Below are 20,009 nucleotides of genomic sequence, written 5' to 3'. Positions count from 1 at the left end.
TAGAAAAGCTTGTGGTGTCTCAAACTCAGCTTATCACTACTATTACTCAAACCAATGAGAAGAATGATCAAATGTTTCGCAATCAACAAGCCGCTATACAGAATTTGGAAAGGCAAATAGGTAGTCTTGTGGGAAATATGAATGACAAGAAACAGGGTGAGTTGCCTAGTGATGCGAAGATCAACTCGAGAGGTGAAAATTTGCATGTGATTGTGTCTTCGTCGGGAGAGAAGTCGGGTGATGAGAAGAGTATGTTAAACTTAAAAGAGGTTGAAGATGTTCCACCAATTGTTAAGAATGAGAAGCCGGTGGTTAAACCGTATAGACCACCGATTCCCTTCCCGAGAAAGGGGGTTGAATACGAGGTGGTGGAGAGACCTTCTAACCTTAATAATGTTTGTATTGATAGCTCTTTTTCAGGTACTTCCAAGATGCAAAAAGAAATGCGAAAAGAGGCTAGGAAGGAAAAGAGAAGAGCGGAGCATGAAGCAAATTTCAAGGCAAAGCAAGAACTTAAGGCTACGCGGGCAGTTCCAATGAAAGTTGAACATCCGGTATTTCCACCCAAATTGGGTGATCCGGGTGAATTTATAATTTCTTGCTTATTTAAAGACTCTGTTATGTATAATGGGTTGGCAGATTCAGGGGCGAGTTTAAATGTTATGCCTCTAGCTTTGTATAAAAGATCAGGTTTGCCTGACTTAGCACCGACTACCATTAGCATAAGTTTATATGACCAAGCCAAGAAACGCCCGGTAGGTATGGCAGAAGATGTGCATGTTCGAATTGGTGATATGAATTTCTTGGTGGATTTTGTGGTTATGGATGTGGAGGAGGACACCGATGTCCCTCTCATTTTCGAGAGACCTTTTCTTTTTACCGCTCGTATGTTAGTTGATGATGAAGCGAGTAAGCTTACGTTGAGAGAAGGTGACAAATCTGTCACCTTCATGAGAAAGAAATGTAGAAACCTACCCACTTAGGTTACAGGGTATTTAGGAACGATTGTAACTGTTAAAACTAATTGTGATCCTTTAGATACCCCGGTTGAAAAAGATAAGGGTAAAACACCTAAGTGTGTGTGGTTGAACCTCAACCAATTGATAACCCACACTACATTGAACCTTTAGTTGAGAAGTTGGTAGATGAACTTGTTGTTGACCGTAGTATGAGAAAATTGTACAAAAGAGTTCATGAGGCTAGAAGTAAGGGGAACTATAAATTATTTAACCTGCTTGTATCAAATTTATTGCCTGTCGAAAGGAGAAACTTGTTGAATTTGTGCAGGTTACTAAAGAAGCCAGCGAATGGCTCATGTCAAAGGCAAATGTGGATGTTATTGGAGTAGGTTCCCGAAAATTTTTGGATGATGGAACCTATGATCCCGGAGCTGGCTAATTACGGGATTTTGAATTGTTGTAGAGTTTGTAAACGATGTTTTAAAAACCTTTTAAAAATCCTAAAAATTTGAAAAAACCTCAAAAATATTTTCTTTTCTTTTTGTATTTGTTTGTTTCATGTGCAGGTACATTTGGACATTGGTTTGTTGCATGGTAGTGAAGAGAAAAGATTCTGCTTTATTGTTCTGTATTTTGATGTTCGGGCACTTCAAAGACACCTGCACGTGATCATGTAAAGTTTTGTATATTTCATTTCATATTATTTTCGAGAATTATAACTCATCTTATACTAATGTCCTCTCAAATTCATACTCATTTTCATTTTAACGTAATGAGGACATAACTTAACTCAAGTGTGGGGTGGGTGTATGAATTCTCGTGGTTATTAAATTTGGTTTCGGTTATTTTGAACTTTAAAGAGAGTGAAACATCACGTTTTAGGCCATTTTTGGGGAATTTTAAAATTTTTATGGGTTAATTTGTGATTTCAAAGAAGCCAAAATTGTTCCACATGTTCATTTTCTTGGACATGAAATCCTACGAGTTCGGGGAACTCAATAGTAGGTCACCTGTACCAAAACAGGTGTAAACCGTGAGAGAGCGGTGATTGCATAGGGTGATTGTGACCGAATCACGTGTCAGATCAAAAACTTTTGGCTACTTGGTATAGCATACTTCCGAAACTATATCATTTTATTATTACATCATATAATGGTGTGATACTGTGGGAAGAGGAGCCTTGAGCTTCACCAGTGTTGTCCTTTTTAGGAACAATAGCTACGTGCTTGTGTTTGCTTAGACAACACAACCCATAGCCAAAAGCTATGGCACCCAAAGATTTTTGGGATTTATCGGAAGTAAAGTCTTCCGAAAGATGTTTCAAACCGAGTGTTAATTGAAATAGATTGGCACTCCCAAGTGAGTCAGATCCACTCATTAAGGAAGTAAAGTCTTCCGACCAGTAAGCAAGGTGTTCCAGTGGGTTCTTGGCGGTTGATGCTCATCACGGTTCTCATCCTTGATGCTTGTAGCTTTAAATGTACAACTCGTTGATGTGTTTGCATCATCTTAACAAAGATTTGACCATCATAACACTAGTGTATGTCTAAGATAAGTAGCACAACTCATTTAAGGGTTGTAATTAGGTTGAGGAACCAAAGTTACATCAAGATCTTAGATCCGACACATACAAGAGTTCTAATAATAATATTAAGCTATAAACTTGAAAGTAAACTAAATAAATAAGATCTTAAGTTGTAGAACTTAGATCTTAGTTAGATCTTAAAGATCCTAGACTAGAAAGTCTAGATCTAGTGTTCTTAAGTTAAATCCTAAGTTATAGAACTTGGATCTTCACTTTAATAAAACCATAAGTTATGAAACTTGGATTTTACTCCTGTAGAATGTATTTAAGCTCATAAGCTTTTGTTTACAACAAAATTGGAAGACCATAATCTATAGAAACTTAGATCTAACATAAGTGTATGAAGTTATAACTAGAAAGTTAAACTTCCATGTTCTTGAACTTACAAACTTTAAACTTTAGTTTCAAGAAAAATGAGATCAAGTTTAACTAGTAATACTTGACCAATAATAATACATCACGAATTGAATTACATACAAATGAAAGAAATAAACTAAATGTACAAGTAATAAGTTCATGTTTGTTTTATACTTAAGAAGATTCAAGCCAAAGCTTGGATCTTAAGAAAATAAACTTTAAGTTTACCAAACATGAACACAAGTAAGATTTTAAAGCTTATGAACTTTAGATCTTTATAATACTTCAAGTGTAGAACCATAAGCTAACAAGCTTAGATCCTTATTCTCGGTTCCTCATCAAACAAAGGATGAAAGAAGCAAGATTCATGAAGATACAAACTAGAAAGTTTGATCTTTAACAACAACAAACAACAAGTATGATGATGATGAATGTATTCGGTTTTCAAAGGGAAAAAGAAGAAGAAAATAAATCATATTACTTACAATTAGAGAGAAATGTCTTAGAGTGAGAGTAGTGTAAGAAAGGTGTGTGAAAGAATGAGGTTCAAACTAGCAAATAAGTAGCACAAAAAAAAAGAAATTGAACTCACTCCCCTAGCCCCCAATGCCGACGGTCAAGAGCTCCCAAAGAGGGGTGGTCAAGTCCAACTTTCATGTGTGAGAGAGTGGTAATGCTATGAAGAGGTAATAAGTTAAATGTATGGAAAGTTGGTGCTTGCATGTTTGAGACAACTTTGTCTCCTAACTTAACTTAATTAACCTTGTTTAAGCTTAATGTATCATTAGCATAATAGTGGGCTTACTAGTAGTCCATTAAATGGTGTAGGGTGGGCTTCCAAGTCCAATAATATAAGCCCAAGTATAAGTAAGCAACAAATTAGTAAAAGCCCAAGTAATTAACTACTTACATTAGTTAATTAGAAATAATTAATAATAATTAATTATGAATGTAAATAATATTCAAAATATTATTCGTGAAAAACGTGTGTCACAAGACAAGTCGGGGCATGGAAAGTCAAATACGGTGACAAGTAAATGTATAAGAATACATTTATTAAAACGCAAGTATTAATAATAAATTATTAATAATATAAGTTGGAAAATCCAGGGTCGTTACATAACTAATCGGGGGGAAGTGGGGGGAAGCAAATTTTTTTTTTTCGTTTTTTTGGACATTTTTTTTCCCGGCATCAAGATCACACAAAAATATGAACATTTAAAAGAGACACTTCGTGATGAATGTTATTATTTAGGCGGGAAAACGATCGACAAAAAAACATTCAAGATAATATTGTTCGTGAAGAATATGAACGTTTTTTTTTTCTTCATGTTTTGTGAAGTAAAATTTAGCTCGATTTAGACTTTAGGGTTTAGGGTTTAGGGTTTAGGGTTTGGTGTTTTGGGTTTATTCCATAAACCCAAAACACCGAACCTTAAACCCTAAACTCTAAACCGTTCGTGTTAAAAACTCAATCTAAATCCTAAATCTAAACCCTAAATCTAAATCCTAAACCCTAAATTTCTAAACCCTAATATCTAAATTCTATTCTATAAACCCTAATATCTAAACCTTAATATCTAAACCCGAATAGCTAAAACCTAAACATACGCTCGAAAAACACGATAATTGTTATATATTACTTCTTCGAGTGTTTTCCCGCCAAAATAAAAATATTTATCACAAAGTGTCTCTACTAAATGTTCATATTTTCATCCCATCTATAATGTTCGTGAACAAAATTTTTTCAAAAAATGAAAAAAAAAGTTTTTGCTTCCTCCCGCTTCCCCTGATTGGTTACTTCCCTCTTGATCCTACCACTATATATATATATATATATATATATATATATATATATATATATATATATATATATATATATATATATATATATATATATAGTTAAGGTTGAAGAAAATAGACTTTGAAAAGTCCATAGTATACATTTATAAATGGGATGGATGGAGTATGTAATAGCACGCCAGTACGCACGCTTTTCATGTATTGTCTTTAAAGCAGATATCCTTTCCTTTTTTATTACTTTCATTTTTTTTAGAAATTTTCATAAACCAAATTATATAGAATCAATAATTATTGATTTGTATAAAAACTAATTGTTAAATCGAGTTATTGTTTTTATTCTGTTAGGTTCACTAAGTAAAATAGTCAAATGTGCATATAGTTTTATAAAAATAGTCGATTTAAAACTTTTCAAATAACGCTTTTTATAAAAATAGTCGATTTAAAACTTTTCAAATAACGCTTAACTTATATAGTGAAACATTTATTAATGCAAACGATTTCTCCATCAATGCGCGATAACTTTTAACTAGTTATTATATTATTATTAGTTAATAATAATAATAATTATTATTATTATTATTATTATTGTTATTATTATTATTATTTGATGATTTGATAATGGAAGATGATCCTCACACACCATATTTTGATCCATGTACATCTAATTACCAATTATACTTTAATTATATTTACAATGATAATATAAGTTCAACTCCTTAGATTAATTATGGGTGTAAGTTTATGAAATAAAAGTGTATATGAATTAACAAATGGTGTATATGGATCATAATTTTTTGATAATTGATTGGTTATTAATATATATTAATATATTATAACGAATGAACATGTGAGGGGATTTGTAGAAATTTAAGGCATTTGCGTAAACAAATGCATTTCGTTCAATTCTACTTTACTATAATGTAACATTCAATCCACACTTTCATTCCATTACTAAATCAAACATTTGAACATATCACATGAAAATTAATGCGATTATTATTTTAATAAACAACTCACGAATTAATTTACAAAATGACAAGTGTCGATAAGAAAAAATGTAACAATCTCATCTCTCTTATATTTATAATATAATAAGAAAAGAGATATGGTGTCATAACTATTAAAAAAAATCCACACAAATTCTAACCTTTAAATAAGTTTTCATCCAATTAATCTCAATCCTTAAAATAAGGTATGACGTCATTTAGAATTTCAAGAGGCAGTTACGCTTCCTAATTACACAAGTGCCCACGTCGGTTTTTCAATCGAAGGTTTTTAACTGATTTATAAGTCTAATCTCTAGAAACTGTATCTTAAATCATGCGAGGCTTTCCTTCTTCTCTGCCATTTTCTTTAACTTCTTCATCACAAATCAAGTCTTCCCAAATACATCGTATCTAAAATCAGGTATGCAAAACTTTTTGTATGGTGTAAAAATCTATTTCTTATTGATTTGTTTGTTCCTTTCAGTAAGATTTTTGTTTAAAAGTTGATTGATCATTAATCACTGACAGTATTACGAAAATTGAAGAAATCAGGGAATCGATTGATCATTAAATCAGGGTTAGTGTTCTTATCAATTTTTATTGCATTTAATCTGTTATAAATGCTAATTTTGTGTACTTCGAGCGTGGTTATGGTGAAATAGTGAAAGAAATGGAAAATGATTTACTTAGGTATACATGTATTGAATTGGTTTGGTACTATAATTTGAGTTAAATTTTTGAAAACTGTAATTAGGTAGTTCCACGCATGAATTTTGTTTTTACAGAGTTCCAGGCAAGATTAGTTAAACTTGAATGGTACGATATGTTGGGTTATCTTTAGAATGGAACTAATGATGATGCAAATAAGATTATGACAACACTTATGCTGATGTCGTTGTTAAGTAGTCACACACTTATGCTGATGTAATTATCAATCATAATAATATCGTTTTTCCAAATTGACATGTCTATAAATGGATCAGTAGTTCAAGTAGTTCTGTACATAATTGTTAATGATGTTAGTGTTAGTTCCTTGATTAACAACAAGAGTATTGTAGAGGGGGGTGAATACAATTCTTTTGTTTAACTTAACAGTTATAGTAGTTTAGTATTCAAGCAAGTAATTTAAATGAGAGTCAAAGGTAATTATCAACTGTTTATTCTTTATTAATATGAATCACAAAGAATTACAACTATCCTTGACGGAATGATAGTTGGTTGATACAGATTATACCTAAGTTATAGCTATCGAGGATATCTTAAGCTATTACAAGTTTGGACTCTAAATAAATAAACCCATATCACTAAATATTACAATAGAGGATACTTAAATTTATAGTAGACCTATTATCCGAGTAATTGTTTCATTGTCCGTTGGTACATAGGATGTATGTACTTGTGGGATTAATTGCATCAGAGAGCGTGCTCTCTTCTTTCCTCTTTGGTAGCTATTTGCAGGAACACCCCAATTCAGTTTGGCACCACTATTTGAATAAACAATAGAATAGTGTGTTCCCTAGGCGTTGACAAAGTATAACACATGTCTGCACATGCGTTAAACTTCTGCATTCCATCGTGGTCTTGTAAGGTCACTTGTCAGTCGCCGACACGTGTCCTTTTCTGTTCAACTTTGTCTTCGACTTCTGTTGAATAGTATAATTGATGTAGAACACTGAAGAAACCAATATGCTTGTAATGGAGCATAAATGTCTTCGTGTAGTATGTTGCTTACCAGCCATGCTGGTTCTTCTATGATGAGTCACTTGATCTTTATGATTTGTTGGGCACTCATCCTGTGCTAAATGAAGAATATTGTCTATCTTGTGCTGGTAGACTAGGCAGCATACTGAAACACTCGATACAACAACAATTGCTGTCTATACATAACTAAACCTATGCTGGCTGCACATAACCTTTTAGTGTACATATTTGTTGTTTTGTCATAATTAAATCCTTAATTATTTTGGGGACTCAACAGTTAGTTTTGGAGAAAATGTAGCTTACAAAGAGCTATGTCAGATGGGTAGCTAAAAACATATGCATCATTAGCCCTTAATTGAGCTATCCGTATTATATGCAAGCTTACACATAAGAGTGGCATAGTGTTAGAGCTGGTTACAAGAGGTTAACATGTTTTATTTTATTCACATAGTTTGTATAATCTTGGAGGCGACAAACTTGGTAGACTGGCAGTGGGTTAGTTTGGTTATATTAGGTGCGAGTTAAACTGAGCCAAGAGGGATGACCCATGAATAACATATCAAGTTTTTTATATTCAGTACATTTCAGGTGATATTATATTTGCACTAGAGAGAACTAATGTTATCATTTTTGGTCTGAAAATCGCTTAACTGGTTTATAATTGATAGTCACCCATAAGCCTTTATATTATGTGTAATATGCTTCGTGTAATGTATTTTTTCATTTAGTTCATCTTTGTAATAAGGGTTGTATCTAATAGTATATATGTAAGATATATGTAAGATACTAAGATATATGAATTCAATAATATTCACATAGTTATATTTTCAGAATCTATATTTTCGATAATGTTTTAATAATTTAAAGTGTACATCTATAAGGATATGTAAATGTATATGCATATATTTAAGTAAATATGTAAATATGTATATATGTATTTTGGGTGATAAATGGATATAACCGTGAATGATAACTTATCATCCATATCTGATCCACTATTTTTTTATACCATCTATATCCATATTCACTTATAATTATTTAGATCATGCATATTCATTTAATAGATCGAATCGGATGGATGTTCGATGAATCAAATATCCATTGCCATCCTATGTAAATTTAAAATATTAATTTTAGTATCTCTTTATCTTTTACTATATATAAACAATTTAATTCAACATTATTGTTTGTTATATACATATGTAATGATTGTTTATATATATATATATATATATATATATATATATATATATATATATATATATATATATATATATATATATATATATATATATATATATATATATGAGCTACAAATTTAAGTTTTTAAGATACCATATAAAAATATATGTGTACTCCAATAAAAGAAACATATATCATGATTACATGATGTTTGAGCTACAATTTAAGTTTTTACTGTGGATATGTTTGTCTGGCACTATATGAGTTTGTTCAATCATTGCTATCGGTTAACAGGTAAAAATAACTTTTTACGGGTTCAAGTTTGGTGTATTATCGATTATTTGTCAATTGAAGTTAAAATAGTTATTTTCTAATCCTTATAGATATTTAGATTTATGCTTCATTCTTTAAAGATTTTGACATAATGAAACTAGTTTGTACTAAAAACATATACAATTAGAGATGAGATAACCTATTATTAATGATCAGGTTTAAAGCACGTTTTTATGAGCTTGCATTTTATGTTTTATCTATTATTTGTCTACTGAAGTTAAAATGGTCTAATGGACGAGCTCATAATCTATGCGTTAGTATTAAATGCTAGTGCTTTCGGTACAAATATTATCAGTAATAAAAGGGTATTTTTTACCATAATTATATTATATATTTGATAAGTATCAATACTAACGTTATCGAATCCTAATATATATAACTGCCATATACGAGCTCATATAACTAGTAAGACCAAAATTAATGGGGCATCACCCCCATAAACTCTAGGTGACATCTCACTTGGCACCTCTCTAACGCCCCTGGCGCCCGTAACGGGGTGTCACCCATGACGCTCTCGAGGCGTCACTCACCAATCTAACGAAAAAAAAGGTAAGCATCAGAATTTTGTGGACCAATCAGATTTCACCATTAATTTTTATATATTATTAAATTATATATTTTATACCCAACTTTCAATAATATTTTACCACATCACCCATCACAAAATTTAACACTCTCCATTAAAAAACTTCACTTCTTGATCTTGCCACATCACCACATCTGCTTTTGACGTCAAAGTGAGGGTGAATAGTGGTCAAATAAAAAATAATAAAAAATATATAACACACGCTTGTTTATTATTTATTATACGATATTAATCCTTTTTTGGAAAGTTGTAAATTTGACCATTTCATCCACAGGAAACATGTAAACAACATGCAAAACGCATGGACTAAGCTTGTGACTTGCATGTTTTCTAATCGCAGAACAAATGCTCGTATATGCAAAGCGCAAGTCGATCTGTGTGTTATGCATGTCGCATTTTTTGGGCTAGGTTTATTTGCTTTATGTTACTCGCACCAACAAAACACGAATGTCCTGTCAATATGAACTATATATCCAAGATTAATCGGTGTTTATTCCCTTCTTGTCCATCAATTCTACCAACACTTTAAACTCACATGCCAATCTAAGGTGTATCGACCTATTGAGGCAAAAACCTTATGATGATTAGTAGAAAAATGTGCGGCAAACTCTATCTTATTAGTCAGAAATCACTATCAGGGCATAAGTACGTAAGCACAAGAACAGTAAGCATATTGATCATATACATAGCATTGTATATGTATATTTTATTTGCTAAAGGCTAAAAGCAGAAGTTACACGAATTGTAATCAATAGGTTTAGAATATTCGCTGAGAATAAAAATAGCGGGTCAGGTTCCGCGTTAATAAAAGACTGCGGATCACTTAGCTAAGTTTTCGCAGATAGTTAAGCAATCCGCAGACCGCGGATATTTCGAATACTATAAATAGGGAGCATGACCTCTCATTTATAGGTTGTTGATTCTCTGCCATTTGCCTGAACCTTTGTAATTTTCTCTTGTGATCTTGCCCAAGAAATTTTTACATCGTGTCAAGGTGAATCATGCTAATTAACAATCAAGACCGGGTCGGGGTAGTTGGTCACTTGATAGTTAAAGTGAAAGACGATCATCAGGGCCCAAAATAATCATCAAACATCTCATTCTTCATCTTAATCTCATTGCACTCAATCCGTAATTAAGTAACTCATTAATTACGGATTGATCAATTGGCGCCATCCGTGAGACGCGTTTTACAAATTAAACTCGAAATTTTTTGTTTTATGCTATCAAACAATTAATTCCTTGGTTTAATTTCAATCGTGTTTTTGTTTTGATGATTTACAGGCAAATACGTTTGTAATTGGCGGTAAAATTGCTTGTTTGATTGCAGTAATGAGCAATATCGAAATTGATCTTGGCATTGCTGTCGCTGTGCAGTCAAATGTCCAAAGAAAGAAGAGGAAGAAAGCAGAAGTCCACAAAAATACAAAGTGATGATTTCTCCGAAATGCCGATAGTAGTATCGTGCAAAGTTGCGAAAACTGGAATCACAATCATGAAAGTTCATGTCGATAATGGCAGCAATGTTGATATTGTTTATGACCAATGTTTTGTTCAATTGCCAGAGAGTATTAGATAAAATTTACAACCAACCGCAGCCTCGCTAACTGGGTTTACGGGAGAATTTTCACTGCCTATGGGCGTGTTGCCTTTAGATGTTGAGCTATTTGACGAAAATGATGATAGCTTAGTACGGCGAGCGCGGCTAGATTTTTATGTTATGCGGACTTCATCTCGCTATAACATGTTATTGGGCAGAACTGCCTTGGGTAAATTTGGAATTGTTCCATCTACCATTCATGGCATGATTAAATTCGCAACGTGTAAAGGTGTCGCTACAATAAGTTCTGCAAGCGTCATGCCCATTTGTGCGGCTGTTAATGTAAAAATTGCAGTTCAAGAAACCGTTGATGTCGCAGACGACATGGTAGTAGTTAATCCTGCATATCCCGATCAAAAAATCAAAGTGGGATGCAATGTTAGTGCGGGTACCAAGAAACAGCTTGTGCAGTTACTTGTGCAATACATGGATGTTTTTGCTTGGTGCGAAAATGATATGACTGGTGTTCCGCGTCATATTGCGGAACACAGACTCAATGTAAATCCAGCTTTAAAATATGCAGTGCAGAAGCGAAGAGGCATGGCCCCAGATCGCGCTAAGTGGTTGTGCGAAGAGGTAACAAAATTGGTGAGAGCTGGAATTTTACGCGAAGTTCAATACCAATCTTGGATTGCGAATCCAGTTTTGGTGAAAAAGCCTGACGGCTCGTGGAGAATGTGTATTGATTTCAAGGATTTAAATAAAGCGTGCCCCAAGGATAATTATCCGCTTCTAGAAATTGATTTGAAAGTGGAATCTTTGCATGCTTTTCCGTATAAATGCTTTTTGGATGCAGCAAGGGGATATCATCAGATCCCAATGGCTAAAGAGGACGCAGATAAAACCGCTTTTAATACAGGCAAAGGCATATTTTTTTATATAATGATGCCTTTTGGTTTAATCAATGCGGATGCGACATATCAACGTTTGATTGACACTGCGTTCGAAAAGCAAATTGGGCGAAATCTGGAAGCTTATGTAGATGATTTATTAATTAAAAGCACAACACAAGAACGAATTGTTGATAATATGCGGGAAACATTTGATACATTGCGCAGGATAAACATGAAGCTCAATCCGCTAAAGTGTAGTTTTGGCGAAACTGAAGGAAAGTTTTTGGGATATCTTGTTACTGAGCAAGGTATTCAAGCTAATCCAAAGAAAATTGCGGCTATTGAAAATATGACGGCGCCAAAGACGGTCAAGGAAGTGCAAAGTTTGACGGAAAAATTAGCCGCATTAACGCGTTTTTTGTCTAAGGCCGCTGAAAGACAATTGCCGTTTTTCAAAACTTTAAAAGGCTACTTGAAGCAAAAGAGTTTTGTTTGGACAAGTGAAGCTGAAATCACATTTCAGGAAATGAAGAAGTTATTAAAAACTTTGCCTACGTTAACAGCGCCAATTGATGGCGAAATTCTTTACCTTTACATATCGGTAGCGAATGAATCTTTTGGCTCAGTACTAGTTGCGGAAAGGGATAAAATACAAAAACCTGTGTATTTTGTCAGCAAAGCTCTCACAGGAAGTGAGATAAACTACGCGCCGATTGAAAAATTTGTGTATGCGCTTATATTAACATCGTGAAGGTTAAGAAGATATTTTCAAGGGCATCTAGTGCACGTATTAACTAACATGCGAGTCAAACAAGTCTTAACTAAACCAGAGATATCTGGTAGACTCGCGTTGTGGGCAGTAGGGTTAGGAGCTTATCAAATCTCTTACCTTCCGCGCAATGCCGTAAAGGGCCAAGTTTTGGCGGATTATCTCGCCGAAATGACCGGGGAGTTGAAACATGGGATTTATTTACTGATGGAGCATCATGTGCAGAAGGCGCTGGTGCGGGTTTGGTGCTGGCGAGCCCAAGTGGTGAGGAGCATATGTACGCGTTACGTTTTAATTTTGATGTGACAAATAATGAAGCAGAATATGAAGCGTTGCTTCTGGTTTAAATATTGCGGCAAAAATGGATATCACCAAGTTGCGAGCATTTACAGATTCGCAATTAGTAGTGAATCAGTTTAATGGCTCTTTTGAAGCACATGATTCCTCAATGCAGAAATATTTGCAATTATTAAAAGAAATGGCAGTGCGGTTTGAGCATTTTGAACTTGCACAAGTGCCAAGGAGTCAAAATAAGAAGGCGGATGCTTTGAGTAAGTTGGCCACTTTAGCGTTCTCACATTTTCAAAAGCAAGTTTGGGTTGAGGAGTTGCCAAGCAAGTCAATAGACAATGATTTAATGGTAGCGTCTGTTGTGGAAGAACAACCAAATTGGATGAAACCAATCTTGTAATACATTCGCAATGATGTTTTGCCAAATGATAAGCGCGAAGCTCGCTTAGTAAGAGAGCGAGCACCAATGTATATCATTTAGAATGACATTTTTTATCATAAGTCATACTGCGGTCTAATGATGCGATGTGTGGGCCCAATTAAAGCAGGAATGATAATTGATGAAGTGCATAATGGTTCTTGTGCACTGCATTCAGGCTATAAAACTATTGCGGCGAAAATTATGCGGATGGGTTACTTTTGGTCATCCCTATATCGCGATGTTGCAAAGATTGTTAAGCATTGTAAAAGCTGCCAAAGGCATGCCCCGCAGAATCGGATTCCAAGGCATGATATGATTCCTGTCAATTCACCATGGCCATTTCACAAGTGGGCTATTGACATTGTAGGGCCATTTCCTGCCGGACCTGGCAATGTCAAATTCCTGATTGTGGCAATTGACTATTTTACAAAATGGGTGGAGGCTAAGGCGGTTCGCACTATCACTAGTGTACAAGTGCGAAACTTTATGTGGGAAGATATTGTTTGCAGATTTGGTATTCCGCGTGAATTGGTTAGTGATAATGGTGCCCAAATAGCGAAAGATCCTTTTAAGACATGGTGCACTGATTTAAATATAATCCAAAAGTTTACATCAGTGGCGCATCCACAGGCTAACGGCTTATGCGAAGTAACTAACCGCGATATTGTAAGCGGAATTAAAAAGAGGTTATGCGAGAAGCGAACTGGTTGGGTGGATGAATTGCCCAATGTTTTGTGGGCACATCGCACTATTTTCAAGAAAAGCACAGGAGAAATATCTTTTAGTTTAGTATATGGCTCCGAGGCAGTAATACCCGCTGAAATTCTGGTGCCAACGCATAGAGTCGCTAACTTCGAGGAAGAAGAAAATGATGATGTGTTAGGCGAAAATCTGAATTTCATAGAAGAACGAAGGTTGATGGCTACTATAAGAGAGGCAAATAATAAACAACAAATTGCCAAGTATTATAACAAAAGAGTGCGTGCTTTATCTTTTGATGTAGGCGAGTGGGTATTGCGAAATAATGATGCAAGTAGAGCAGAAAAATTTGGAAAATTAGGACCTAACTGGGAAGGTCCTTATCAGGTTGTGGCAATCAATGCGGCAGGTTCATATAGGCTTGCAGATGTAGAAGGGCGAATTCTACCTAATGCGTGGCATGCCGCTTTATTAAAGCGATATTACGCATAACTTTGAGAACATTATGTGAAGGCCAAATTGCATTTGTATAAAATGCGAAGTTAGTTGCAAAGCTTATGCTTGATATTTTTTCTATTTGTTCTTATTTTTAATTCTTGCAAGTCTTGATCACACTTGTAAGAGTATAAAAAGTAGACACTTGTAAGAATATGCAAAAAAGATTGTTTGTGAAATGCCAAAAGTTTATGAAATGTTTTGTATTTTGTTTCATAGTGCTGAGGTATTTCGTGATAATTAAGTGGCGAAGTGATGAAATTGCCCACTTTCGCAGAAGATAACTATTGTGAAAGGAACTTAAAATCCTAAGTATTTGATATTGCCATACTTAGATGCTTCGCAATGCTAATTGATTGCCTAAGGATCGCTTTGGCGGACTTAGAAGATTCATAACGTATAAATATACATGCATACAGATTGTTTTGCAAAAGTACATACTTATTATGTGCACGATAATAAAAGTTAGAAATTGCAAAGGACAAGTCAGTGTTATGAATATTATTTATGAAAGCGCTATATAAATAAAAGTACTTGCAAATATATATGGAAATGCGAAAGTTTTATTAATAATGGCGCAGAGATAGCTGCGTGCTAAACATTACAATATTATCATGGCTTAGATAAATCGAGTTCGATGATGTCATCTACAGTAGCATCATCCTGCTCGCTTATCGCTGTAATTTTTGGGATTGGAATATCCGCTATGTTTTCTTTCGCAGTAGCAAATGCATCTCGAGCATCTGCCAGCGAGCATACGCGGTCTTCCATCGTCGATGGTAGTGGATTTGGTATGGTGCAGTAGGGAGCAATCTCATCTAAAAATTCCACTCTTTCGTGCAATTGTAGCGCGACAGCATATGTTGAAAACTGAGCAGAAACGGGATGAGAATTAAGAACTTTTTTGGCAAATTCCGGCAAATATTGGTGAAGTTTGGTAAATTCAAGCTTCGCAGAAGCTGTGGCAGCTAGAGCGTTGTCTCGCTCCGCAGTAAGTTTCATAACCTCCTCTGTTAATGAATTAATAGTGGCTTGGAGGCTGTTTTCTTTTTCGGCTGCAGTAGAAACTGCAGTTTTAAGTCATCAACTGCCGTTTTTGCTGCGGTGAGTTCATAAGAAAGGTTAAGACAGCGTTTTTCGCTGTCTTCTGCTTTGGCCTTCTCGGTGTTATACTTCGTCTGTTCAGCCTCAAGAACGTTGAAGAATTGTTCCTGACAGCATATCGCAGGCAGAATTGAAGCACATGTAAAAATTCTGCACAAAGCTGTTGTGCGCATCAAGCGCAGAAAGCTTTGAAAATTCTCGGCGAAGTTCGCCTGGAATTGCTAACTTCATTTGTTCGTGCTGATCCAGTGCTGCAGCAGAAGAGGCATAAGTATATCCCGATAAACCGTCGATTCTCACACCGTAAGAGTCGGGTGGAGTACGGAATAACTCGGTAATTTGCTCCACAGTGTTTGGGCTGGGATAAACTGGATTAAAAGGCGAATCACCTGCAGAACAAAGCAATTAATTAACTGGAAAAATAAAAGTATAGCGCATGATATAAATTTGAAATAATGCTCGAGATATACCAGTTTGCTGCTCCCCTTCATAATCCGATGTAATTGGATTTTCGTAAAGGGTAGCGTGTTGTTGCTTGAGTTTTTTGCTTTTCGAAGGTGGTGGCATCTGGAATGGTCGCTTAGTGGAGCTCGGCTTAGAAAGGGGAGACTTGGATGTCAAATCGACGATGGGAATTGATTACTTTTCCTTTTTGATTTCTTTTTCGAAGGATGCCGTCGATTTGGATTCCGAACTTGTTAATAGCTTAGTGATTAGTGCCTTTGGGTTAACCTTACTATTAACTTCGCCGATTTTCATTTTTGGTTGGAAAGGAGTTACAAGTAAAGAGCAAAGTGGTAAAGGTTGATTGAGAATCTGATTAATTGCGAAGTATTTCAGAGAGGCGAGTAGGAAATTTGTGATTATGAATAACGATATATATAGGGGAAGTAAGAGTGACAATTAATTGCGTTTAAGTATCCGTTGTGAAGACAACGAATAAAAACGGTAACCTTGTTTGCTGTAACGATAACAAATGCAAAGCGAAAGCGTCTTCATGCGGATAATGGTCAAGTTAGCTGCGAATTTTTAGAGTTTATCATGACCCATTTACTTCGCAAGATGTATCATAATAAACTGGGGGGGACTTGATCGTATACATAGCATTGTATATGTATATTTTATTTGCTAAAGGCTAAAAGCAGAAGTTACACGAATTGTAATCAATAGGCTTAGAATATTCGCTGAGAATAAAGACAGTGGGTCAGGTTCCGCGTTAATAAAAGACTACGGGTCACTTAGCTAAGTTTTCGTGGATAGTTAAACAATCCGCAGACCGCAGATATTTCGAATACTATAAATAGGGAGCATGGCCTCTCATTTATAGGTTGTTGATTCTCTACCATTTCCCTGAACCTTTGTAATTTTCTCTTGTTATCTTGCCCAAGGAATTTTTACATTGTGTCAAGGTGAATCATGCTAATTAACAATCAAGACCGGGTCGGGGTGGTTGATCACTTGATAGTTAAAGTGAAAGACGATCATCAGGGCCCAAAATAATCATCAAACATCCAATTCTCCATCTTAATCTCATTGCACTCAATCCGTAACTAAGTAACACATTAATTACGAATTGATCACATATTATGATATTAATTAGTAGAAAAATGTAGATTAAACATAATTTAGTCAGCACAAACTTAATTAGTGAGTAGTAGAGTTAGCACGAAATATACTTTAATATGTATATGTATGTCTTATAAGACAGTTTATTTTTGTGTTGACTTATCAAAGTTTCTCTCAACTGAATCGAAGACGAAGTTCAGGAAAAAAGTCAATAAGTTAGCGGTGACTAGTGTTGTTATAAAATATTGTACAAAACATGCATATTGTTTCCCGCACATGCCGTTGACACCAAACGATGTTCAAAACCATTGGTGCATAACGTTTGTCCCAAGTTCATTATAATATGAATTGTGTAATAATATAAGAGTTGTTATACGTCTAAGGTTTAATTTACACACTTGGTGTAACATCCCGTTTTTCCTCAATATGACTTAAGGTGCGTATTTAACCTCTTGTACGTTTAATATTGTATCCATGTTTGATTTTACATAGTTTAAGTGTTAGAAATGTAAGATTGGGGGACCCACTGTTAGGATGTCGCGTTTTATGAGGGTTTATCGCGTCTTGGTCGGTCGCGTATCGCGACATGTATGATCGAAAGGCGATAATTGATAGAGTGTAGAACTACTGTTAATCTGTCGCGTTCCAAGGTGTAGTATTGCGACCTGGAGCGACGCGTATCGCGACAAAACGCACTGAAACGCGATACACCTAAAATCCTGGCTCGTGATCTACTCGTCGTGTACAAAAAATACCTATCGCGTTGTGGCATCGCGTATTGCGACATGGGGTCGCGGATCGCAACAGAAGTCGCTGAAATGACTTTTTAAGCCATTTTAAATGGCATCTTTTGGGGGCATATTAGTCTTTTCTCTTATGGCCGGTTTTGGGAGTCTAAAACTGGTTCAAGCTTATCCAAACCTCATTTATCACTTTCTCATCTACTCCAAATTAAATCTAGAGAGAGAGTTGAGTTTTTAGAGTGAGAGAGCTCACTTTGGTGAAGAAGAAGGCCAAGTCTCACCCGAACCCAAGCCTTAAAGTTGGTCCCTACGTCACTAGCTACGTTGTGATTGTATTGGTAAGTCTTAACCCTATGTTTTGAGTTTTAATTGGTTTATGGCTAGGGTTTTAGTTACTAGAGACTTGTATGACCCATTTAGGGGTTAAATGGGTGAATTTAGGTTATATTGGTGAAAGGAAACCCAAATAGCTATAACTTAGGGTTTTGGTCATTTGAATTGAGGTTGTAAGTGTTAAATGGTGTTGTTAGTCACTGACACACTTGTTAAATGTTGAAAGACTTGTAAATCGGTAAGTTTAACTTGATTTGTGAGTCTAAGTGTTAAAATGGGTCAAATGGGTAATGGTTGACCTAATTGGGTGAAATGGGTATGGAATACCCTAAGTTTGTGTTAGTTAGAGTTAGTAGACTTTAAATCACTAGCTTTAGTGATTAAAGATGAGTCTTGGCCATTTATGGGCGGTTTTGGTATAAATGAGTCATTTAATGCAATCGGGTCATTAAATGTTCAAGTAATTGAAGTTGGCATTTAATTCAACTAGATTGTATGTTAATTATATGCATAATGTAATAGGTGCTTTACATTGAAGTTTGCGAGCTTGTTTCCTAGTTCACCGAAGAAGATAAGGTGAGTGGAATAATTATATATGTATGTATATGATTTATTTACTTGTGGGGTATGGGTCGAGGTTCGATGTTGACGATACCATATCCTAGAGTATATTATTTGTTTGGATGAGGGTTAAAGTTCGATGTTGACGATACCTCATGTATGGATTTAAAGTTCGATGTTGATGAAGCCATACCGCTATTGTAGTGACATTTGATGAGGGTTTAAGTTCGATGTTGACGATACCTCATATGTGGGTTTAAGTTCAATGTTGACGATACCACATTTATTATGATGAATGGGAATTAAGTTCGATGTTGACGATACCATTCGTTGGACTAGCCTTGAGATTTTGTATACTAATGGGCGTTGTGAACATCCATGTGTGGTGTGTTGTAGTGTAGCATATTTTATTGTTTGTGATATATGCTATTATTATACTAGCTTGCATTGTCGGGATTTAGCGTTATACTTTGCCATGGTATGCTAATTATATTGCTAGTATGAATGCGGGAAATGTGTGAGTGAATGCAAGTAAGTAGGTTATATATGTATGTGTATAATTATTGCATTCACTAAGCGTTAGCTTACCCCTCTCGTTGTTTATCTTTTTAGATGCAGGTGCGGACAAAGGGAAGGGGGTTATTGGATACTAGTTCCCCGTGTTGGATTATAGTTGAAGCTTTTGAAGTCGACCTAGTGTTTTGGGTAGTTTAGCCCCAAACCATGCTCAGGTGTAGTTTGGATTAAAACTGTCATTTTAAGTGGGTCGAACTTGTATCACATTTGATTAATGGCCTTTGTGCCCTTTGTAAACATTTAACTTGTGATATTATTTAAATGGGTTATATGTAACCGTTATTTTGGGCGCTAATGGTTTATTTACTTCGAAAAAAAAATTATCGTATTAAATGCGGGTTGGGTTATTTCAAGTGGTATCAGAGCATGGTCTAAGGGATTTAGGCGACTTGAGATAGGTGCCTAGACTTAGACTTTATTGTGTGTGCGCTTTATGCGGGACTTGTAGGAGACGGGTCGGACCGGGAATGGTTAGTGCGTAGGTTTATGTGAACTAACCTTGCACTACTTGTTTTGTGTTATATTT

At 35.1% G+C, this 20,009-nt stretch overlaps 1 long non-coding RNA gene across 1 annotated transcript; it reads left to right on the top strand.

Moving 5' to 3' along the window:
* Positions 1–5,875: 5,875 nt before the first annotated feature.
* Positions 5,876–19,770, top strand: LOC139877818 (uncharacterized). The gene is made up of 3 exons (XR_011768790.1): positions 5,876–6,111; positions 6,219–6,267; positions 19,520–19,770. It is a non-coding gene; the product is annotated as an uncharacterized lncRNA (long non-coding RNA).
* The last annotated feature ends 239 nt before the right edge of the window (positions 19,771–20,009 follow it).

This window comes from Rutidosis leptorrhynchoides, chromosome 11 (genome assembly GCF_046630445.1).
Source record: "Rutidosis leptorrhynchoides isolate AG116_Rl617_1_P2 chromosome 11, CSIRO_AGI_Rlap_v1, whole genome shotgun sequence".
Lineage (NCBI taxonomy): Eukaryota > Viridiplantae > Streptophyta > Magnoliopsida > Asterales > Asteraceae > Rutidosis > Rutidosis leptorrhynchoides.
Note: the sequence above shows the minus strand (reverse complement) of the source record. Positions and strands in the feature narration are given on the sequence as shown.